Here is a 24,890-nt window from a genome sequence, read left to right as displayed (position 1 = left end):
TATGACCACTGGCTTGGATATGAAGAAGGCCCTTTCTAGAGAGGAACTTCCCCACATTGACAGAGCATTCTCTCCTGACCTTGCTCCTCTCCTGACTTGGAGTTAGTTCACTGTTGGTTGCTCTGGAGTCTGTAATTAGGGTCTTTTGTTCTGTCTTCATCCCTCACCCCCAGCCAGGGTCAAACACCTTGCATGCTGTCTTTCCACTCATAAAATCTAGAAGGAGCCTCTAGTTTCATTTAGGTTCTCTTAACTTCTGCCCTGGGTTCTTCCCATTTCCATTCACCTCCAACCTGTCTGGTCTGAATCTTATACACTCCTTGCCAACACCCCTGAGTCACTGCCCTTTCCTGAAACTTACTTCTTGGCTGGTCTCAAGAAAGTAGCAGTGGATCTGCTTTTGCTTCCTGTGACTGCTCATCTTCACATCTGCTGCTGGAAGGCCTCCAGAGAATTCTGTGGCCTGGCTAATGCAATGCACTGAGCCTCGCAACATGTATTGTATGTGTATGTCATTCTATGACATTTTATGTGTATGTCTATTCTATGTCATTCTACTGTTGCCTACCCTTGTGTCAGTCTACTCTAATTTCCTCACCAGCCTTTTTTAGTCCATTAAGAGGAATTGTCAGGTTGGTAAGTAGAATGATTCCAAGTCAAAAGCTCTCCTCAACTGTTTGAGGAATCTCCATACCGTTTTCCAGAGTGGCTATCCCAGCTTTCATTCCCACCAGTATTATGTGAGGAGTCCCTTTTCTCCACATCCTTGCCAACATCTGTCCTTTTCTGACTTGTTCATTTTAGCCATTCTGACTAGTGTGAGGTGATATCTTTATTGTGGTTTTGATTTGTATTTCCCTGATGCTGTGTGATGTGGAACATTTTTTTCTTGTGTCTATTCGCCATTTGTATGTCTTCTTTGGAGAGATGCCTGTTCGTGTCTTCTTCCCATTTCTTTTTTTTTTTTTTTAAGATTTTATTTATTTCTTTGATGGAGAGAAAGAGAGAAAGAGAGAGAGAGAGCACAAGCAGGGGGAGCAACAGGCAGAGGGAGAGGGAGACGCAGGGCCCCACTGAACAGGGAGCCTGCCTGATGCAGGGCTTGATTCCAGGATCCTAGGATCATGACCCTACTCAAGGCAGATGTTTAACAAACTGAGCCATCCAGGTGCCCCTTCTGCCCATTTCTTGATCAAATTATTTGTTCTTTGGGTGTTGAGCTTGATAATTTCTTTATAGATTTTGGTTACTAGCCATTTATCTGAAAATAGAGCTACCCTATGACACAGCAATTGCACTAATGGGTATTTACCCCAAAGATACAAATGTAGTGATCGGAAGGGGCAAGTGCACCCCAATGTTCATAGCAGCAATGTCCACAATAGCCAAACTGTGGAAAGAGTGCCCATCAACAGATAAATGGATACAGAAGATGTGGTATATATACACAATGGGATGCTTCTCAGCCATCAAAAAAAGAAACCTGCCATTTGCAATTATGTGGTTGGAAGTTGAGAGTGTTATGCTAACAAAATAAGTCAATCAGAGAAAGACATTTATCATATGATCTCACTCATCTGGAATTTCAGAAACAAAACAGAGGATCCTAGGGGAAGAGAGGAAAAATAAAATGAGATGAAATCAGAGAGAGAGAGACAAACTATAAGAGACTCAATCATAGGAAACAAACTGAGAGTCTCTGGAGGGGAAAGGGGTGGGGAGGAATGGGCATTAAGGAGGGCATGTGATGTAATGAGCATTGGGTATTATATAAGACTGATAAATCACTGAACTCTACCTCTGAAACCAATAATACATTACATGTTAATTAGTTGAATTTAAATAAATTTTTTAAAAAAATTTAAATAAAAATAAATAATGGATCTTGGAAAAAAAGCTCTCTTTGATCACAATATGTATTTAAGACTGGAGCATTCTTTATAGCTACATACATTATGGTGCTGCTTCTTTGTCAACCATTCAGTGCCTCAAAGTAACCCTGTCCATCAGATGCCAATGCTTAAGGGCCTAGGCTCCTTTGTTCAGTTTGGTTCCAGGATGGTCACATTACCGTAGCACCCCCTGTCTGTGTTCTTGGGCACTGCTATGCTGTAGATACATAATCTTGGAAAAGAAAGTTTAGGGTTTTGAAGTAATGTCTCTAGCTCTGTCTTCTAATTTATTAAAACTGAGAAAAAGGGTGGGCTCAACGCCCACATGGTCTTGTCAGCACAAAAGGCAGTTTTCAACCAAATTGTGGTGGAAGCATCATGCTGACAAGAAATCGTGGGAATGTTATTAAAGTTCCCTGGAAATGTGGTCTCTTCTTGGGGGAAAAATGGTACTGCTTACACCTGCGCATGCCTTCCTATTATTCCCTCTGGCTCCACACTGTTGCGTACATGCAGATGGCCTTAGCAAAGCCAGGGATCTGTTTAATTGTCTCACATGATTTAAAGCTTCTTAGGAGATTCAGGTGATTATTTCAAATGGCAGGAATTTCTTTTAAACGGGTTGGGGGGTGGGATTCAAAAATCAGAAACATAACAACAGTTGGATTGTTTTTGAAATGAGTCTATTTTTGTTTTCTGCCTGAGACCAAAATACCCTTGGCAAAGCCTGGCCCTGAAATGATAAATATCTTAAGTCACAGAGTCCAAAAGAAGGCAGGGGGCCAAGTCCTCTAGGAAATGAAGCGGGAAACAGGATTCCAAACTTGAATCTTTGCCTCTGACTGCCAGATGAGCGAAGCTCGGGACAAAATAAGCCCCCAGATGAGTTCTGGTACCCACGCAGCTCACGGTAATGCTTGGCTCCAGCGGCAGCTTTGAAAAAAAAAAAGCACAAGTAGTCACTGAGATCTCTTGCATCTGCAAATTAAATGCTCTGGGAGCTTCTTCTAAACACAGCAAAAAGAAACACCGTCCAAATAATTGCTATGAAGGAATTCGGCTTCTCAGATGGACTTTGAAAGTGTATCAGCTAATCACGGTTTCCCGTCTTTCCTGTCTCTTCATCCTTATTTGTGCATGTTGGAGGGGGAATCAGCCAAGGAAGCTGCTATCCTCATCGTGCATTTTTATATCTTTACATTTTCTCTTTTTTAAGCCTGATGAACCCTTGTTTTAGTGTTTCTGCTCATTTTCCCAACTCACTTGGAAACGTTCTAGCACCTGGATGTCTTCAAGCAGCCAGTCCCATTTAAGCCCTGAAACTAGTGCATTAAGCATTCAGGTTTATTATGGGGTGGTATGGGGGAGAGGTGTATTTGTTTTTTTTTTTTAATCAGTCTTAACTCCATTCTGTGTCCTTGAGGATTAAAAATAGGTATTAATGGAAAATGCATTGGGCCAGGCATCATTCCTACCATTTTAAATAAACGATTAACTCTTTCAGTCCTTCCATGGGCTCCATCCTTGTCCCCCACCCCAGGAAGCAAAAGAGGCACAGGGAGGCTGGGAAGGCCCCCTCTGTTTTCCAGGCAACAATCAGAGAAGTGGGGAAGGGAACCCAGGCTTCCTCTCATCCCACACCTGGGAAAGACTTAGCAACCAGATCTCAAGCAACCCCCCCAAAAGAGCCCTCGTTGTTAGTGGCAAGTGTCGCTCATCTCCACGCTTCAGCCTTCTGTGACTGGCAGGTTTCTGATGCCCAGCGGGAACTCAGCTGTCTCCCAAACTTGCCCTAGAGCTGAATCGTGGGCTTTCAGGAGTCTGTATGAGCCGGCTCCAGACAGGTTTCCTGCATTTTCCTGTGTAGCAGCAGAAGGGGGTTCTGTGCACTAGGGGGGCAGCCCCCTTGATAACCACCCCCCCCACCTGTGACTGGTGACTGGGCTGGTTGCTTCTGTGCCTACCTCCCCCCTGCTAGGCCCCGTCCTGACTTCTGGGACCATGCCATCTTGTGATGGGAAAGGAGGCCCCCAGCCTCCACAGTGCTGCACCCCAAGTGTCAGAAACAGGTGAGGTCCCCTCTCAGGTCAGGTGTAGAAGCAAAACCAGCAGCTTGCTTAGGCAAATGAACACACACACACACACACACACACACACACACACACACGGTGAGGAACAGAATATTTTTGGAAGGAGGGTAAGGAGAGGAGAGCTCAGCCACTGAGGGGAAGAGGTGACAGCTGTTCAGAGCTCATGGGGACCTGACAACTACAGAGCTCTCCAGGTAAAGACCTGCCTCTGTGGGGATAACCACCCATGTCAAGGGAGCTGCAGTTAGTTTACGGCACATCCGGGTCTCTTGAGAAAAGGAAATTTATTCTAATATGAAGACCATATTAGATGGTATGGATACCCCTGCCTACAGGCTGATTTTCATTGACACCTGGCCTGGGTTCACAGAGGGTGGTACCATGGTGTTGGACTATGGAAAGGATGCACAGCAGGAGGGATGGTGGGCCTCACTCTAGAGTCCATGGAGGGGAGACATGGATTGGCCAGTTTCCATATTTATGTTAGGGCTTTTATTGATTCTTTGGGACTGACCTGTGGGGTTTGTGCTGTGTCTCCATACAGGCTTCCTTGAGCCTCTGAACTGGGCCTGGGCTTTACTTCGTGTCCAAAGGGTCCTTAGAAATAGGTTAAATCAATGGAAATGAAACCAGCCCATGAGTGCTCTGAGGGCAGAGAACGGGAAGACTTGTTCACGGCAGCTTCCATCAAGGTATCTGATACACAGATTGGGAATTTCGGGTGAAACAAACTGGGAAAACCAGAGTAGGCCTTTTTTTTTTTTTTTTTTTTAAATTTATGACTCATTTATCTCTTTGGGTTTTGGGTGTTTTTGCCTTTAAGGGGAAAGATGCCTTGTGTTTTATTGTCAATTGTTTCATCATTGTCATGTTCTACCGCTCACTATACCACAATTCAGGGATCCCAGCCTTGACCTCCTCGGGGAGGAAAACCTCACTGGGTTTCGTATGACATTGAGGGCTGGAACTGCCTCAGAAGGTGTGAGTGGGGGGGGGGGGGGGGGGGGCGGGCCTCACCTATCACACAGGCCAGGGAGGTAGGGAATGACCCTCTTCATCATTACCTTCTTGGCCCTGCGGCTGGGGACCTTCATCACTGCTGCCAAGCCTGGACAGGCCTGTTACCCCGTCCCTGTTTCCAGAGGGCTCTCTCTGAGCTCCAGACAGAATGATTAATGGCCCTTTGGGCCAACCCTAAAACACTGGGAGACAAATATACCTCATTCATGGGGAAGCAAGCCCCAGGACATATATTATCTCGGAAAAATGAGATGGCCAATAAGCTATTTCATTGGGTGTTTATCAGCTTTAGTTTTTATTATAGGACTTTATTTGGTTTTCATATCCATATATATTTATATATGTGTGTAAAGAGAGGTCTCTATGCATATATAGATGTACTTAGACTATATATACACTTTAATATACATTTTAAAATAATATGTATTATTTTACTTATTTATATATACTTATATGTAATAAAATATATTATATGTATGTATCTATACATACATGCACTTTATTTAAAAAGAATAAGAAGAAACCTCTACATACTATAATATTATTAAGAGAAAAGTTTTCTTACATGTTTTTTCTTATTACAAGAGGTGAAGACTTTGATAAAAGTAGGTATAGGCAAAAAAATTAAATTAAATTAAAATAATCCATACTTTTTTAATCACACAAATAAACTGCTGTCAACAGCGGTATGTATCTTTCAGTTATTTATGCATATGGAAACATTTCTTTAAAGAATTAGAATTTTATTGTGCATGCAGTGTTTTAATAGCTTTTTAAAATGTAATATATTGTGAGGATTAGACAGGATAAATTATTTAAAAATAACTTTTAACATACTACCTGAGAGTTTCCACTAAATAAAAGTTAGTTATTGTCATAATTATTTTCCTTTTGTATCAAATATCATTACCTATTTTATTTCCAGTTATAAAACATCCTATAGTGAATATTTTCACGGGCATAGTCTTACATATAGACATTATTATTTCTTGAATATAGGTCCTCAGAGAAGAAATGCTAGGTTGTAGGATGTTCACTTACTCATTAAGCAACTCTTTATTTTGTATTTACCATATGCCAGGAGCTAGAAAGAATAATCAGAATAAGAAGATGTACTTGGTACCTGCTGTAGTAGAGCTTACACCCCAGGGAGAGAGGGAAAACAATTACATAATTAGAGGGAACTCAGGGAAAGCAAATGCACGTGGTCAATAAACACGTAAAAAGATACTCAGCCTGCCCTAGTAGGGAACAAAAGGCAAATTAGAATAACAAAGTGGTGCCACTTTACATTCATTAGATTGACAAAACTAACAAATACCAAAAGCCAACCAGGATGTGAAAGAGACGGGTGCCCCTGGAATCACATTGCTGTGTGAAAGGTGAATTATTATTAGTCTTTTTGGAAAGTGATCTGGCCACATTTATTTTTTTTTAATTAATTTTTATTGGTGTTCAATTTACCAACATACAGAAAAACACCCAGTGCTCATCCCATCAAGTGTCCACCTCAGTGCCCGTCACCCATTCCCCTCCAACACCCGCCCTCCTCCCCTTCCACCACCCCTAGTTCGTTTCCCCGAGTTAGGAGTCTTTATGTTCTGTCTCCCTTCCTGATATTTCCCAACATTTCTTCTCCCTTCCTTTATATTCCCTTTCACTATTATTCATATTCCCCAAATGAATGAGAACATACACTGTTTGTCCTTCTCCGATTGACTTATTTCACTCAGCATAATACCCTCCAGTTCCATCCACGTTGAAGCAAATGGTGGGTATTTGTCGTTTCTAATTGCTGAGTAATATTCCATTGTATACATAAACCACATCTTCTTTATCCATTCATCTTTCGATGGACACCGAGGCTCCTTCCACAGTTTGGCTATTGTGGCCATTGCTGATAGAAATTGAGGAAGACACAAAGAGATGGAAAAATATTCCATGCTCATGGATTGGCAGAATTAATATTGTAAAAATGTCAATGTTACCCAGGGCAATTTATACGTTTAATGCAATCCCTATCAAAATACCATGGACTTTCTTCAGAGAGTTAGAACAAATTATTTTAAGATTTGTGTGGAATCAGAAAAGACCCCGAATAGCCAGGGGAATTTTAAAAAAGAAAACCATAGCTGGGGGCATCACAATGCCAGATTTCAGGTTGTACTACAAAGCTGTGGTCATCAAGACAGTGTGGTACTGGCACAAAAACAGACACATAGATCAGTGGAACAGATCTGGCCACATTTAGAACAAATAAAATGCACATATACTTTTCACTCAGCATTCTGGGAAATATATCCATAGAAATATGTATGTATGTGTATACGTGTATATATGTAAATACGTATGTATTTAAATACATACATTTAAAGAGGATCAGAGTATGCCACCGCCCAAAAAAAGCCACTTTGGCAGAAGGATAATTTTAGTCAGAGGATTCATCAGAGTGACTCTGCCCTCCCCTTTTCTGCCTAAAACATGGCACACGTTCCCTTTGTAAAGATCTTCCCACTCCCTGACTCAAAGCAAGAGGAGGAGATGAATTGTCCTGGGAGACTGCATTTACTTGATTCTGCATCAACAAGCCTAACCTTCCACTAGTCTCCACATATATGTACTTTCCTACAACTTACTACTCCTAGAAGCCCAAACCCCATTTCCTTCATCTTGTCATTTTTCCGCACTTCATCACCCTTTGTTAAAGTGGTATATATACCCTCAGGCCTCCCCACTCCTTGGGTTCTCACTTTTTCCTATAAAACTCCCGTGTCTATGTGCAGTAAACTTCTCTTGTTAATCTGTCTTTTGCCAGCTTTCTTAGCAGGCCTCAGTAACTGAACCTAAGTGGGTAAAGTTTGGGCTTTTATTCCTCCCCTACACATTCAACCTTGTTTATTGCAGCTTTGTTCATAGTGATGAAGAACAGACAGCAAAAGGGGAATTATGGTATAGCCACTACATGGGGATTTTTATACTTTCATTATGTCTTATATGATATTCCACTGTGTATATGCATGTATATATTCATACATACACACACATAAAAAATTAGGGAAAATCAGACATATATACACATATGCATTTACACATACATACACATATGTGTACACACATATGTACACATGCATATAGACATGTATGCACACCTATGCATATACATATATACATGTATACATATACATACACAAAGAAATTAGGGAAGGATTGGATTTAAGAATATCCATGAGATATTAACTAAAAAGAAAAGAAAAGGAAGAAGAAAGAAAAAAAGAGTTTCACAATAGTGAAAAAGGTATGAGTCTCTTTCAGTGAAAGATAAGCCAGCAAAAGCAAATATAAGTATAAGCTTGTCTATTTATATGATCAAGGAGAAATGTGTGCACAGAGACCTAGCACAGTATTAATAATGACCACTGTGGGGAAATGGGATTGGGTAGATGATTAGCTTTTTTCTTTTATACCTTATGTTGTATTACTAGTATAAAATACTAAATATAGAGAATTTTAACATTAGCAGTTTAATTACTAATAAAATAGTACAGAGAAGATTGAGGGTGTTCCGGGAGCTCAGAGCAGAGGCACCTAGCACTGCTCCTGTAACATCAAGAAGCATTATCCATCCAATGGGCTGAATGGAAGCCAGTTTCAGTCCAGGAAGCTGTGAATGGGCATAAGTAGCAAGTTGTGGTCATTGTGTTTAAGTCAAACACAAATGCACATCTGTGCAAGTCAGATATTATTCACTTACACAGGTGCCACCTCTGAGGCTCACTGTAGTTAGTGAAAGAATTTCAACTAAGGCACAGAGTTTAAGACAGATTATATGTACTACAGAAAAGGGTGAGCTTTCAACCCTTGGGCATTCCCTCTCTGATCCTCAAGTGTTTTGTCTACATGGTGGGTACCTTCCCTTGGCCTGCCCTGTAGGATTGTCAACAGGATCACATGAGACAGAATACATGAAAATGCCTAGCACAGAACCTGGCACAAATGTGTCATCTGATCTGAACCTGCCCAACCCCGTCTTATGGAGCTGTCATGAAGAACAAAGGAGGAATGGATATGAGGGCGCTCTGGAAAGTGTGAGGCATGATATAAAAAGCAAAGCCATAAGAAAAACAGCACGAGAGCCAGTGTTAGAACCCGAGGACCTTGGCATCCATTTCAGATCTTGGATATGCTCCTTGCACTGTCGCCGTGAAAAGTTTAACCAAGTTCAAAAAGTTGATTACTTGTGCAATGGCTGGGAGAATGAGGAACTGGCTGAGGTGAAGTACTCTGAAGGAATGTCTGGCAGAGTCCTTATTTCCAGAACTTTCCAGCACTGGCAGGTGTGAGATTGTGCAGTCATGGAGAGCCTTGCCAGGGAGATTCAGTGCTAAGTGCTGAACACGAAGGGAAAGTCCCTTGGTGGGCTGTGTGTGCCGTTAAAGGCAAGTCACAGAAGAGGATACAATAAATAGTTCCAGAAACACTTTGCAGGCATTGAGACTTGGCCAATTACAGAGCTAAAGTGTTCTGGCCAACTCTGAAGTGCGGAGAGGAAAAAAAAAAGTGATGAGACAAAGCTTGTCTCCTAGCGTTCTTTTTATAATGCTCTGTGTGTACCCAGTGTCTCATAGCACAAGGTGAAAACATTTGAAAAGAAAAGGGGAAAAAAAAGGTACTGGTTTATATTCATGAAATTGAAGTCTTGAAGTATTATCTCTATCCCCTGTAGCCACCTAAAACACAGCATGTGTTCCAGCCTCCTTTCAAACCCAGCTTTAATTTTGCCACAGTTTTCTTTTGTCGCCTGCTTTGACCTTGAAGTAGGAATCTGTGTGCAAACATTTCCCAGTCCTTGTCCTTCTTAGAGGAGAAATGGAGTTGCTTTGATGGATGGGTACACCCACCTGTGGCCCAGGTGTGGAAGGGGGATGAGGCAAGGGCATCCTCCGGGCTGTGGGTAAAGTGGGGTCAAAGGACAAAAGTGCAAAGGGTGAGACTGTGACCAAACATAGATACTGGGGTTCTGAGTTCTGAGGTAAAGTCTGTTCCTGGTCTGCCTCTCTCTTAGCTGGTCTTTAATCTGCCCCTTCTTGGCTTGGTGACCTCATTATCTTGCGTCAGGTCATGGTGGAAATCCTGTGAAATCACCGACCTCAGACAAAGTCCCCTCCTGTTCTTACATCCTGTGGTCAGTGGAGGTAGGTCTAGGTGGTCATTAATTAGCCTTCTAAGTAGTGCTGGTTGTTTCTGTTGGCCACAGGCACACATAGGCTTCGGTGTAAAAAGAGCAACCACTAATCACAGCTCCATAGTTTCCTGGATTTATGGGAACAGACTTTCAGAAAAAAGTGAAGGGTCCTGTGTATTTATTGGCTTTTTTTGAAAAAAAAAAAAAGAAAAATTAGTCATAAAATTACTATTGGTAGAAAGTCAGCTCTCTGGGAACATTCTAGGCCTCTGTTCTGTTGCTGTTTATGGGGACAGGCAGCTTTGTTTCTCAGGGCCTCCTCTTTCACATACAGAAGATGAAGAGAAAGTCGGACGATCGCCTTGGTGTCTCTGGCAACAGTTTAGGATGACCAGATTTAGCAATATTTGGGACACACTCCTTCTGAAAGTCCATTTGTTGTTTATCTGAAACTCAAATGTAACCGGGTATTCCGGATGGTATCTGGCAACCCTATGACAGTTCAAATATTGTGGGGAAGGGAGTGACTAGGCCAGGTCCCACTAGCTCGCTGGTGGCTTGGGGGACCGGGTGGAAGGTACCCATGGGCATGGGGCTCCCTCCCGCCCCCATCTCCCTGGCTCACCCTGGTTGCAGAGCAGGAAGAGGCCTCACTGTCCCAGGCAGCTGGTCTCTGATTGGGGACACTGCAAACTACAGTTCTCTCCAGTTCTTTTCAGGCAGAAATCTCAAACTTATATTTCATTTGGCTTCATTTCCAATCGGTATTGTTGTCTTTAAAAAAAACAAGAACAAAAACCAAAAAAAAAAAAAAAAACCAAAAAACTAAAAACAATTGCCTTTCATGAGGAGGAGACAATTATTTTTTTTCTTTCTCTGTGGGATTAAATTCTAACACATGACCAAGGAGGTAGATCACTCCTCAACAGAATATTGGACGAAAATTCACTCTGGGAGGGTGACATGTCCAGCACCTCAGTGCAAATAAAGAGGACTTGAAAAGAGAAGTAGGATTTGTCTTAAAGGGGGGGGGGGCAGGAGGGAATGACGTCTGTAGAGCATTTGGTAGCTTACACATTTTCTCTCTGACATCCTTTAATTCTTACAGATCACCCGAGGAAAGAGTTAGTGTATTAGTTCCGTTCTACAGGTGAGGAATTTGGCCTAGAAATGTTAAGTTTCTCACCCAAGTCACCCAGCGAGTAAATAGTGACTGACCCAAATTACCCGGCCAGTCAGTGCAAGAGCCGGGCCCTTGAGTGCTGGTCACCTTGCTCTCTCTCCACTCCACTGCACTGCTGTGAGGTCTCTTCACGAAAGGAGTCACACATGCAGGGGGTCCCTGTGGACTTCAGAAAAGTTCGAAGCATACCTTTCCATGCTTCTGGTAACGTGCCTGTCTCTACTCATGTCCCATCTTGCTTCCCTACTCGTCCAGCCCCTCCATCAAGCCACAACTCAGAGGCTGCAAGAGCTAACTGGTAAGAACCAGCTGGTTTGGTGAGCATCAATTCAGCAGGTGAGGAGACCGCGACATTCGAAGTTAGGATGCAGACCTTCAGGAGAGGCCTTACTCTGTTCCTCTCCCTCCAGTGATTAGACTGAGCTCCACCCAAGCAGCTCAGAAAACACTCAGAAAAGCTCAAATTCAGGGTAGGTAAGAAAGAGCATGTGGCTTAAGAAAAACAGCTCATACTTTCCTCTTCTCCCGTTGCTGGTATGGGAACCAGCACTGTGTTGTTTGATCCGGGACTAGCGATACCTCCCCAGCCATTGACCCAGTTCACTTCTGTGGTGGGTCTCTGGTTGGATAGACCAGGTTGGGTTCCAGGGGCGGTTTGTGCAGCAGACTAGCAAACTGACCAGGACTCTCGTTATACCAACTTTGCCATGCTGCTCTGAAAAAGATCAGCTAGTTTTAGGGTTTTGGATGCTAAATAGCATCGTCTGCTTTTGGAAGGGTAGCCAGATGCTCTCCTGTTGCATTCCAAAATATGTGCTCCTGGTTTATCGTATTTATCCTAATTTCTAAAATTGGTTTGTTTATTTATTTAGCCCCTGAAAAATAAATCACCCTCATCCCCTGTGTTCTGCGTACACAGCATTTGTATTCATTCATTCATCCATTTGGTTAGCTTTTTTATAGATTTATATTGTTTTCGATCACTTATGGGGAAGAGGAGAAACTCCTGAAACCATGCTAGATGAATGACTCTAAGAAAATGCCTACCTGCTGAGCTTATGAATGATGTTTTCAGTTTCTCCTTTTACTCTCAAAAGTATGAACTCCTTTTTTAAAAAAGTTGAAAAACTTCCTCACAGGAAAGAAACCTTCCTTGCCCAAACCTACATCCACAAACCCATCTCTCCCAGTGCCTACCAGTCTCCTCTCTTCCTAGCTGTTGACAAACAACACACATTAACATAATTGAGATAATTAAGGGCAGTGCCAGGTACTGTTATCATACAGGCTTCTGCAGTTTGGGGACTGCCAACATCGGCTCCCCCGAACAGCCTGAAGGCGTGGGGATTAACACCTACCAAGTGTGGTGGCTTGAATATAGATGAGGGGAGGGAGACAGGCTGTTTCCTTTGATTAAAACATTACAAGAATAATTATTACAATAGTGAAATGGTTTCAGCCTTCTGTTAAGTTTTTTTTTTCCCCTTCTCCAGTTTACTATGTATCTCTGAAACTTTTTTTCATTCCTCCATATGGCAAATGACTGTCATTGAAAATCTCACGGTACTTCAAGTCGAGAACATTTTGTATGGATTGAGTTGGTGGTCCCCAGGATGGGGTGGTTTTCATTGGTGCTGAGGAGAGGAGAATATTACTTTGGGAGACCCAGCTGGCGTTTTATTAAACAATTGTATCAGCTGGAAACGAATTATTGCCTTTATTTGAAGCTACCATTTAGAAATTATATGCTTTTCTCTCGGTGGAAAGTAATCGAGGTGGGGACCAGCCGGGGTTCTCAGGCTGGTGGATTTCTTAACCAGGCCAACCTGAGCCCAGACTGTGGCCAACACTGAGGCTCCTGGCTGCCGTTTTTACATCCAGGCTGTCATTGCTTTTAACTTAGAAACCGAGCCCACTGCCACTCTTTTTCTCTGTCTCAGGGTCTGGAATATTTATGATCGGCGGGTATCATCTGGCGTAAATCAAGGGACACATACATATGGGGCAAAATCCAAATATGGTGTTAATGCACCTCTTCTTCAGCTATGATTTCTGCCAATGGTTGCGTGTGGACTCTTGCTGCAGCCTCTGGGCCCCATCTGTGCTCTGCTATAAGAGACAGGCGCCACAGTTTTGCAAGAAACAGGGAAATACTGGCCATAATCTCGAAAGGCCTTGTGATCCAGAACCTGGTTGTGCTCTTGGAAAAAAAAACCCACACACACAACAACACACATGTTCTGCCAAAAGTAGCACAGGCCATGTTATCAGCTAATATCGCCATTCTGTATATTTAGTGGGAAAATAAAGTCTATCAGGACAGTGTAATTTAGAAGGGTGGAGAGAGCCACATAATTTCCAGGGCAGGGAAAAGAGTGCTCGTTGGTACATTTTTGGTGGAACTGATCTGTTTTGGCAGTAACTTCTAGTTTCCTTTTTTTTTTTCTATGCATAATCTTTTTTTTTTTTTTTTGGTAATGGAAAAGTACAGCACCAGACCCTAAAAACTTGAAAAGTGACTGCTGAGAACACTGCCTATTGCTTTTTTCCTAGAATTTGCTTACAGCTGCCTTCTGGCTGGATACCTGTTTATTAGAAAAATTAAGTGCCTTCCTCTCAGAAACTTCATTGAAATGGGCTTATTCAAATCCTCGTAGGGGGAGTGCCCTTTGGTCATTTCATTCCTCCAAAATCTGCTATGCCTTTTGACCTAATTGATTGATTAAAACAAAAATAAAAATAAAACAAAACAAAAAGGCCTTCCATGTAATTGTGCAAGTCAGGAACTCCGATAATTTTCTCAGCTAACCCATGCTCCCTGGTGCTCTCCTAGGCTCTATCCTAGCCCTTGTAGTTTCTCGCAGGAGACAAAAATCAACTCTGGGTAAAGCAGAAGCTTCTTCAAAGACAGTGAACCAAGACCAAATTAAAACACTGTCCTAGATTAAATGGGAGAGGGGATAAGGAGATTTGCGCTATGGATTGCAGACCCAGGAAGTCAGCCAGACGGAATCCCATTTTAGTAGCTCAGAAAGGAGCTGTCCAAGGGGTGTCCCCACTGTTCTGAGCAGAGTGAGGGGGTGGATATGAGTTTGGTGGCATTACCTTAATTTTTTCTTTTCTCTGAAACGAAAGTCAAGTCCCTGGTAAACGTCTCTGATCACCTCTTACTCCATTGGTTGGGCCTATGGGAAGGTTCCCATCCTCCCCACCCACAGTGTGCCACCCGTAAGCATGAGATGCTTCTTGCCTGTTCCAGAACCAAGAGAGGAACTGAGACCAGGTCTGTGTGATGGGACACCTATGAGGTCTTGGTACTTGGAGGTACAGACTTGCAGAAGCTCAGTATGAGTGAATATCTGTGTGTGTGTGTGTGTGTGCGTCTATGTCTGTGTGAGTGCACAGGTGTGCATTTGAAATTTAACAAAAAAGTACCTCAAAAAAGGAGCACCTTTATTCCTTTCCTGTAACAAATTTCCACACGCTGGAGACTTAAAGCCACAGAAGTTCATTCTTTCACAGTTCTGGACACTAGAAGTCCAAAAGCAAGGTGACAGCAGGGCTGTGCTCCCCCCCAAAGACTGTAGGGGAGAAGCTGCTTTCACCTCCTCTAGGTTCTGGGACTGCTGGCCTGCCTTGGTTGGAGTCACATCATCCTCATCATCTCTGCCCCCATCTTCACACCACTTTTTCATCTGTGTGTTTTTACTGACAACACTTCTTATTGGATTTAGGGTCCCCTTGAATAATCCATAACCATCTCCTCATCTCAAGATCTATTACTTACTTCTATCTGCAAAGACTCTTTTTTTTTTCAAATAAGATCATAGATTCTAGGGATTAGGACTTGGACATCTTTTTTTGGGGGGGGGGCACCATCTACCCCACTACAGTATCCAAAACTGTTGATGGCTCACAGGAAAAAGTTTAGAAATAGGTGCGTCATTAGAGATTGGTTGACCAAATTGCATAAATGCCTTTATTTCTTTTGTGTACTTTACTTTGCTTCAGAAAAGTTTTAAGATAGATGCATGAAGTCACACACTCTTTATGAAGAGCAATCATTTGTAGTCTAGATCTATATGTTTCTGGCAGCTTTACCCAGTGGTCTCTGGGACTTGCAAGCCCTTCTTGGGTGCCTCCGAGCATGAGGAGCACTGATTCACAAAAGGTGGGGGAGGATAGTTTTGTTACTGTCCTGCCCACGTTCTACCAAGAACCTTGTCATCCCAGGTTTGCTTGGCCTCCTGGGAAGCTTCTCCTACAGTGACTGTCTGCCTTCCTGCGATTATAGACTCCTTAACTGCTTGTTGAATCATGCTCCTTAAACATTTAAGGGGAAGAAATGTCCTCAACATCCTACAATACCCCCTGGTGAGGTGACCAGAGAGGAAGAGACAGAGGACATTGAGTGACAAGCATTAACTTCTTTGGCTTGCAACAGGCAATGTAGCCAACAAGCTCCAGTGGGACTTGTGGCCTAGCTTGTAACACAGTAGCCATACTCTGCTCCCCCATGTCTTCTTATCTCTGTTCTGTGAAGCTCACAAGGAACTCCTCTCTTGCACATCTTCTATCACTACACACAGCATCATTAGTAGACTGAGGCAGGACCCCTGTTAGGGCCCTGCCATATTTTAAACTCTAGCTCCCCACAGACAAATCCAAGTGTGCTGGATTCTTGGATTTGATGATAAAGAGTGAGCAGAGCCTTCACTTAGACCTGGAGACCTCAGCTGTGGGCTCCCGTCCTGGTTTTACCAGAGAAAGCCAGCACTGGGGATTTGGGAGCATTCATGCCATTATTAAGAATGTGAATTTGGAATCTTATCCTGTTACTGTTCCTTTACTACTATTCCTTCCAGAATCCTGGAGGGCGGTGGGGTGTTTGCAGATGGGGTTCAGACATTCCTGGGTTTCTAGTCATAAATACCTTTAAGACAGTCATCGAAACCTTTCCCAGGGAACATTTACATCTATGGTTGGCTCGATGAAATACTGTATTCACTGTAACTGGCAACTGTCATCATAAAAAGGAGCATTTCTTTAGACACTGTGGACTGCAACCAAACCCCATGCTGCATCTTGGCTAGTGCCTGTGCCCTCCACTCACGAGATTGCAAGGGAAAGAGGCCCAATCATCAATTTGGATTGTGACTAATCAGATTAGTAATTCCTCCTGGCAAGGAGAAGAAGCAGAGACACATATAGTGTGAGCAGAGCAAAATGCGTTTCCCTCCTCACTTTTGTGGGTTACCTGCATTGTACTGAGCTTGTGTCTAGGGTATAGTGGTCCCCAATTCCATTGAGTTATTGCTTTGCTGCACCAAGATCTGATCAAAATCCATGGTCTGTCTTCAGCGGGCTGCCATGGGCCCTCACCTGTCCAACTTCCCAGTTCAACATTTCTTCTCTGAAATGTCTTCTCTGTAGCTTGCTTTTCTGCTTTGCAAAGGCTTTCCTAGACTCCGATCCAAGAAGCATGGAGTCTTGAAAGCTGCTTTGACAGGAAAATAGAAGAGGTCTGGCGTCTGATATGTTTAGAAAACTTAGCATGCTGTAATCCCCACTTGGAAATTCATAATAAACATTAAAAGCCTCCTTAACCTCAGTTAATGCGGGGTTTCCCAAACTTACTTGACTCCAGTACTTCTCTTTCACGTAACTCCTCTCAATGGGGAGAGACACATTCTGGAAAATACTGGCATGGTGGAAGACATGTTGGGACTTTGGAACAATAGACCTGGGTCTGAACCTTCTCTCTGTGATCTCCTAACTATTGGCATCAGGTAAGTTATTAGTGAGCTTCAACTGCCTTACATATAAAATGGGCGTACACAGCACTGGCCTCCTGCCAGTTACGGTTAGGAGAAACAAAGATGTCTGCAAAAGCACTTCCAAAATTGTAACAGGCTGCTCAAAAAGACTTATATATGTACATCTGTAACAGAGAATGGCCTGTAGGCTAAATCTGTCACAATGCCCTTTGTAAATAAAGTTTTATTGGGACACAGCCATACTCATTTGCTTATGATCATCTGTGGCTGCTGTTGCACTCCAATGGGGAGCTCAGCAGTTGAGACAGAGACCACGAGGTTCACAGAGCCTGAAATGTTTACTACTTGACCCTTAACAGAAAAAAAGTTTGCTAAAAAAGAAAGAAAAGAAAAAAGTTTGCTTATCCCTTTTCTATAATAAAAATCATTTATATTCAAGGACACGTTATGTCTGTGGGAAGAGAGATGACAGATCTGTTTCTGCTTCACTTGAGAAAGTGTGAAGTGGCAATAGGGTGAGGTCCTGGGCCTGAATTCTTGTCTTAGGGCGCCCGGATGGCTCTGCCCTGCCTCTCCAGGTAGATCTAATGGTAAGGTCTCCACATCTAGCAGGAAGGTGGCAAAATAGCTGCACACAGACTTCTTCCAGACAATAGCTTGGGTGATGAACCTGTCTGGACACTGGCAGCAAATCTCTGAAGACTGCCCAACCCCTCCGAGTAGAAGGAGGAGCGAAAGGGCATGCAGCTCGGAGCCGGTGGAGCAAGCAGAGGGCCCGTTTGTCACAAATGCATCATTGCACACTGCAGCTGAGGGCATAGTGTTGCCAAAATCCTTAGGGATCGGAGATAGGCACTCACTTACAAGAGCAATCCTGAAAGTTTAACAGCACACAAGAGACGTCTGGGTGATGCTTCCAAACATCCATCCTTAGGTCCCGCTGGAGTGTGAATGAGTGTTTAGGACCACCGGGTCTCCCCTCGTGGATGGTCTGGATCACTCAGTGACACCAGCATTCCGAAAGTCCATCTCAACGACTTTGTGGAGCTCGGCACCCTAAACTCAGCTGCCTGGTGTTCACAGACCAAGCGTGCCAACAGCAAAGCACAAAGGCCAGGGGGCTGTTCCTGGAAAGAAGATTGTTCCCCACTTAGTCAGTGGGTACTTGTGATAGGAGCCTGACCACCAGGAGCTAGATTATGCTGGTATCGCCAGGGCCCCTGTTTCTGGTCTTCACGGTTCCGAGCTGCTAACAGCATCTGGCATCCGCAGCTCGTGGCTGAGGAATGCTTGCAGGGCTATTTGTGGAACCTGTCGCTGAGAGCACCCTGAAGACACCTCATACATGCCCAGCCTCCCCACCACGTGCAACCGTGGAGGCGGGGAGTCTGTTTATGGCAGGAGGGAGGGGACGAGATATTTTGGAGAGTCACCAGGACATTTCACTGCTCTGTTAATCTTTGGAGAATTGCTCTTGCAAGTAGGATACTTACATCTAGGGACGCCCGGGTGGCTCAGCGGTTGAGCGCCTGCCTTTGGCCCAGGGCGTGATCCTAGAGTCCTGGGATCGAGTCCCGTGTTGGGCTCCCTGCATGGAGGCTGCTTCTCCCTCTGCCTGTGTCTCTGCCTCTCTGTGTGTCTGTCATGAATAAATAAACAAAATCTTTAAAACAACAACAAAAAAAGGATATTTACATCTAGTCCCAAAGGAGTTTTGAAACTCATAGAAACAAAGAGTAAAAAATCATAACTTAGGGTCAGGCTAGCTAATTAGCATGCTGCCCATTTTACCCTGTGGAGCCATCCACTTCCCTCAGCAATTGAAGGCAAAGGGACATCTCCCTGCTGAGATTTCAAGGCCCTCTGCAATCTTGGGAACATTTTTTTGGTCATGACTCTCTGGTCTTCCGCTCCAGGCAGGTGGATGTTCCACAATATTCCACCTCCCCATCCTACTGCTGCCTTCCTGCTCCTCAAGCCTGTCTGCATGGAGCTGCTTCTGGCATCTTGGGGCCCTATGCTCAGAACCTGAGCTCTGCACCATGTTTTGCATTGAATTAGATGCTATTAGTTAGAGCCCACTTAAAACAAATATACTCTCTCCTCTCTAGCAAGAACATCAGCTTCTTAAAGGCAGAGACCATCTACTTCATTTGAACCTTCCCCACTGATCTAAAATAGTAGTTGGTATACAGTAGCTAGTCAGTAAATGCTGTTGAAGTGGAGAATTCTAGGGGTGCCTGGGTGGCTCAGTTGATTGAGCATCCAACTCTTGATTTTGGTCCAGGTCATGATCTCAGGGTGGTGAGATCGAGCCCCACATTGGGCTCCATGCTTAGCATGGAGTCTGCTCGTCCCTCTCACTTTGCTCCTCCCCTTGCTCATTCTCTCTCTCTTTTTCTAATAAATGAGTAAAATCTTATAAAAAAAAGAAAATGAGAATTTTGAAGATAGGTTTTGAAGAGGACTCTCTGTCTACAACATTTAGAAAAAGACATGTTTCAGAGAAAAATAGCAGAAGCTCCAGCTGAAGAGGGTTAGCTGTTTTCATTCTAGGAGCGAGGTGTATCTGGAAGGGTGGGGTGGTCCCACCGAGACCCATTGGCAGGTGATCCAAGGAGCCTCTGGAAAGGGACTCACCCTCAGGGAACAGAGAGTAAAGGGTCATGATATTATTCAGTCAAGGCCTGTAGGCCAGTGAAGGCCAAGGAGGTTTGTTAGTCTCCTGGAACTGCCTATAGCAAAGTCGTCGCACAAACCAGCTGATGTGAAACCGGAGAAACTGGTTCTCTCACAGCCAGAAGTCCAAAACCAAGATGTTGGCAGGTCTTTGCTCCCTCCAAGTCCTCTTGGAGAGGATCCTCCCTTGCTTCTTCTAGCTTCTGGCAGCCCCAGGCATTCTCGGTTTGTGGCTGCATTACTCCCACGTCTGACCCTGTCTTCACATGGCCACCATCCCCCCCTGTGTGTCTGTATCTTCACACATTCTTCTCTCTCTTATAAAGACACCAGTCATGTTGGCTTGAGTGCCCAGCCTCACGACCTCATCTCAACTCCATTACATCCACAACGACCGTATTTCCAAATAAGGACACAGTCACAAGTATGGGCATTAGGAAGGGCTTCAGTCCATCCTTTTGAGGAACAGAATTCAACCCATAAAAAGAGGCATCTTTAGCAGAGAGTTATGTGTGAGTCTTCAAGATCATTCCTTTCTTTAGGGGCTGAGCTAAATCAAGCCCTTGAGAAGAGAAGTCAGTAAACTAGATTTTTTTTTTTTTTTAGGATTATTCATTTATTTGAGAGAGAGAGAGAGAGAGATTACGTGTGCCAGCAGAGGGAGGGGCAGAGGGAGAGAATCTCAAGCAGACTCCACATTGAATACAGAGCCAGTTGGGCTTGATCCCACGACCCTGACACCATGACCCCAGCAGAAACCAAGAGTCAGATGCTCAACCAACTGAGCCACCCAGGTGCCCCATAAAAGATTTTTTTTAATATAAAACCATTGGCTTATATGCTTGTATGGTATATATATTTAGATATATTCATTGATATATGTGCTTATAATAATACTGTCTTGGGGCTGTAAGTGAAATATAGGGAGGTGAGTAAGATTTTCTCTGCTGGATCCTAGAGCCCGGGAACCTGACTGGCAGCTTGGTCTGAGCAGAGGTAGGCTTAGCTACCCCTGGAGCAGGAACTCGGGGTAGGGAGTGAGGAGGCTTGAACAGGGGAAAGAGGCCAAGGGGATTGTCCCTAAGTGCACAGAAGGGAAGTCAGACCTCCCTGGGGACCATAAGGAACTCCCTCCCTCCCTCCCTGCTTCACAGCTCCCCTCCCACCCCCATGCCCCCAGTGCTTTCTTCTTATATTTCATGTATCCTGCCCCTTCTGAGCTTCCCCTTCACCCCTTCTTCCTCATTCCAGGAGCTGGCCAAGTCATTTTCTTTAAGGGGGGAAAAGAGGATTTTCTCCACTAGAGAGTGTCATCAATGGATTTATATAGTTCTACTGACTCAGTCTTTAATTGTGCAACTTTTTTTTTTTAAACAGGAGGTGGGGGGCAGACAAAGGGAGGTAGAGAGAGAGAATCTCAAGCAGGCTCCATGCCCAGCATAGAGCCCTCACAGGCTTAATTTCACAACCCGGAGATCATGACCTGAGCCGAAATCAAGAGTCAGACACTTAACCCACTGAGCCACCCAGGCGCCCCTCATTGTGCAACTCTTGAGGAGAGTATCTTTGCCTCTAAAAATGAAGCACCACTGTTTATGCTTGGAGACGAACCTTTGCAGGGTGCATGGCTCAGGGTGCATGGCTCAGGTCAGGGAGTTCTCGAATCTGTCCCCCGTGCTGCCCCTGCCAGGGAGGGTGTCCTGTCGTAGCTTTAGGTGGAGTGGGAATCCCTCCTGCCCTCTCACTCTCTGTCTCCCTCTCCCACTAATAGGAAGAGGGTAGAGACTCTAAGATGCTTCCAGGTAGTACAAATGCCCTCTAGCTGTAACAGCTCTGAACCCCTGCCCAAAACTGTGTGCATTAGAGCCATAGGCACCTGCCACTGGCCGAGCTGACTTTTAAATATTCCCACTGAGCAGTCTTAACCCATTTTTATTGGGTGTAGACATCATCCTTTCTGACATAAAATAGGAATTAGACTACTATCTGCCTCTGGGTCTTTAGACCCTAATATGGTGCCTTGGGAAAAACTGGGGTGGAATGCTGTCTCTGGTGACTTGGACTAGCCTATCATGGGGCATCTGCCCAGGAGGTGCTCCCAAGGAAGGTTGCACAGGCACGGTTGCACCGGTAGCAAGCACAGCCCTGGCAGTTCCTGCAGAGCCAGGCCTCTGGGGAATCTTCTGACTGGACCTACGGCCTTCAGTGGCCTCTGTCTCCTGACAGACAGGGGGAGCAGGGAAGGAATGAGCTCATGTTTCCCCTCCCTGGTCAGCCCGCCTCTGTGCTGTGCACTTGCTCACTCCTTGTCACCCAGGTCCTCAGCAGGCTGGCACTGACAGGGTAGAAGGACACTGCGATCTCAGGCCTGCCAGCCAGACCTCACTTGATGCTTTTGCAGAATGTGTAACCAAGGCATTAGAGGGAACCAGACAAATGGAAAGAATAAAGAAAAGTCCTGAGATTTGGGCCAGTTTCTCAGAAGTGAAGAAATCTTTGTTAACCTGATAGTGTCTACGGGCGATATGTTCTGGCCTATGTTTGTGCTTATGTATTTACTCACAGAGGCTTGATCATTAAATCATGTTATCCCCTAAAGATGTTGTCAGCAGCAACAAATCTCTTGGCATGACATATCATGGCAATAAAAACTGCTCATGACAGGCAGGATGCTGCTGGAGTGCGTAGAATAAATTTTAAAAACTGGGTTAAAACAGTAGGAGGCATGATAGTCAAGCAGAAATAAAAGTGATGATATGAGATCAGCAAATCTAGACCCTCTTTTCCCGAATAATCAGTGAACTATATTTAGCTCTTATTTTTTTAGTGTGTAAAAATGATGACAATGTTGCATTTCTCCCAGTTCCTGCCCAGAGCCTCCCCATCTTTCTCAAGTCTGGGATCAATATAATGCAAAAAAGAAAGGAGAAGAAGAAGAGGAGGAGGAGGAGAAGAAGAAGAAGAAGAAGAAGAAAGAAGAAGAAAGAAGAAGAAGAAGAAGAAGAAGAAGAAGAAGAAGAAGAGAAGAAGAAGAAGAAGAAGAAGAAGAAGAAGAAGAAGAAGAAGAAGAAGAAGAAGAAGAAGAAGAAGAAAAAGAGAAAGAAAGAAAGAAGAAACAAAATAAGAGATCATTAATTGATAGATTGATAAATTAATTCAAGAAATTGGATTCAGAATAAATGATAGGAATGAGGGAGGAAGGAGAAAACTTGAGGAATATAAAGCATTGTTTCATGTTTTTAAAGAGTTTCTTGTCACATGACATCAGCCCTGACTTTTCAGCCTCACATCAGTTAGTCAAGATTAACAAAAATAATAAAAATTTGAGTGACCTGGGGCACCAGAGTGGCTTGGTCTGTTAAGCATCCAAGTCTTGGTTTCAGCTCAGGTCGTGGTCTTGGGGTCATGAGATCCCGAGCTCTGCGTTGGGCTGCATGCTGGGTGCAGAGTCTGCTTGAGATTCTCTCTCTCCTTCTCCCTTCTCCCCTCCCCCTGCTCCTGCTCTCTATAAATCTTAAAAGGAAAATTAAAAAAAAAAATGTGAGTGTCCTACAATGCCTGTGACCGCACTGCAGAGGCTGTTTTTCATTTAGTCACAGCATCTCCGTTTTATAGATAAGGAATCAAGAGGCTCCAAAGACTATATGACTTGCCTCAGGTCACGTGACCAGCAGCTGTGGACATAGGCCGAGATCCCATGAAAGGAGCTGGCCCAGGCATTGTGGATCTTAATGTTGATGTTCAGCCCTAGGTTTCTCTGGACTGCTTAGCTGTCTTCTGACTTTACCACCTCCTTCCCCGGAGTAACCTGCCAAAGCCTAGCTATGGACCCAAGCCCATGGGAATAGGCTCCAGAGTTGTCCTGCAGCAAATCTGGAGACCAGGACATTAGGTCGACCTGGCCATCGGACCAATCAGTGGTCCAGTTGCCCAAAGGCCTTCAACCCAGCTGCCCTTTCCCACACGGAGGCAGGCCATGTGGGATGGAACGGGTGCACCTCAGCTGACAGCCCCTGGGGAGTGTGTGGGACCAGGCTGGCACCGGTTTTACTTAGACCTAGGGGCCTGTGTGTTCCAAAAGCCCAGCCATGAGATAGACAGACATGGGTTTTTAATCTCTACTCTGCAGTGGGGCATGTGTACTCTGGGCAGGGTGGTTCACTGCCATTGGTAATCCTCTGTCCCCACGTCTCGACGTAGCTCTTTCAAGGCTTCACTTCTTGGCTCTGCCACCTAGTGTAGGTGTGAGAGAGCAACTGTGCTCATCAAGCCGAGCGGTGTTCAAGATGCTTGGGCTGGCTGGGGACAGTCTCCTGGCACCTTTGTCCTTGTATACACAGGGTTTCAGGATGTAGCCCGCCTGGCTGTTTGCATGCCTCGGAATGCCATCTTGTTTGGTCCTGATTCTGTTACGTGATATCCACTGGAAAGTAAACTGAATCCTGCTGCTAAGGTTTGGGAATATGTGACTCAAAGGAATCTTTCTCAGACAGCTCTCATGGGAGTGCCTAGAAGGGCAGAGACCTGGGACTTGACTTACCTTCCCAGAACATGTGCTGTATGTATGACCGTTTGCTGGTAAATGTTTGCAGACCCAGTCTGAGATGTACTTTCACTGTAACACAGCCCTGGTGGTGAGGATGTGTGCCTGTGTGTACACCTGCTATCCCACTGGTGTGCTGGGCATATGCACTAGCCCCTGTGGCCTCAAAAGAGGTCAGCATGCAACTTTGCTCCTCAACTCTGCCTTCAAGACATCACAAAGTAGCTTGAGATCCACCATGAAAATAAACAAGGCCACAAATCAGGCCACAAGGCCACAAATTTTTCCCTTCCTGTGGGGAAGCCGCTCCTTACACTTGTATCCACACACCACTGCCCCCAGCCCCTGGGGTATATAGGGAATGGCCACATTGGTCTAAGTTTGCTATATCATTAAATTAAGTCGACCTACCTACCCCTATTTTTATTCCATAATGATGCTCAAGAAAGGTTTTAATTTGTCTTATAAGAACCCTAGGGTTTTTCAATGTATATGTATTTATAAACAAGGTTTTAAAATGATAA

General features: G+C 44.3%; 1 long non-coding RNA gene across 1 annotated transcript; it reads left to right on the top strand.

Annotated features, from left to right (window-relative positions):
- Positions 1-4,135: 4,135 nt before the first annotated feature.
- On the top strand, positions 4,136-22,777 carry LOC121500727. The gene is made up of 3 exons (XR_005990446.1): positions 4,136-4,176; positions 4,527-4,674; positions 22,687-22,777. It is a non-coding gene; the product is annotated as an uncharacterized LOC121500727 (long non-coding RNA).
- The last annotated feature ends 2,113 nt before the right edge of the window (positions 22,778-24,890 follow it).

The sequence above is a fragment of the Vulpes lagopus genome, chromosome 10 (genome assembly GCF_018345385.1).
Source record: "Vulpes lagopus strain Blue_001 chromosome 10, ASM1834538v1, whole genome shotgun sequence".
Lineage (NCBI taxonomy): Eukaryota > Metazoa > Chordata > Mammalia > Carnivora > Canidae > Vulpes > Vulpes lagopus.
Note: the sequence above shows the minus strand (reverse complement) of the source record. Positions and strands in the feature narration are given on the sequence as shown.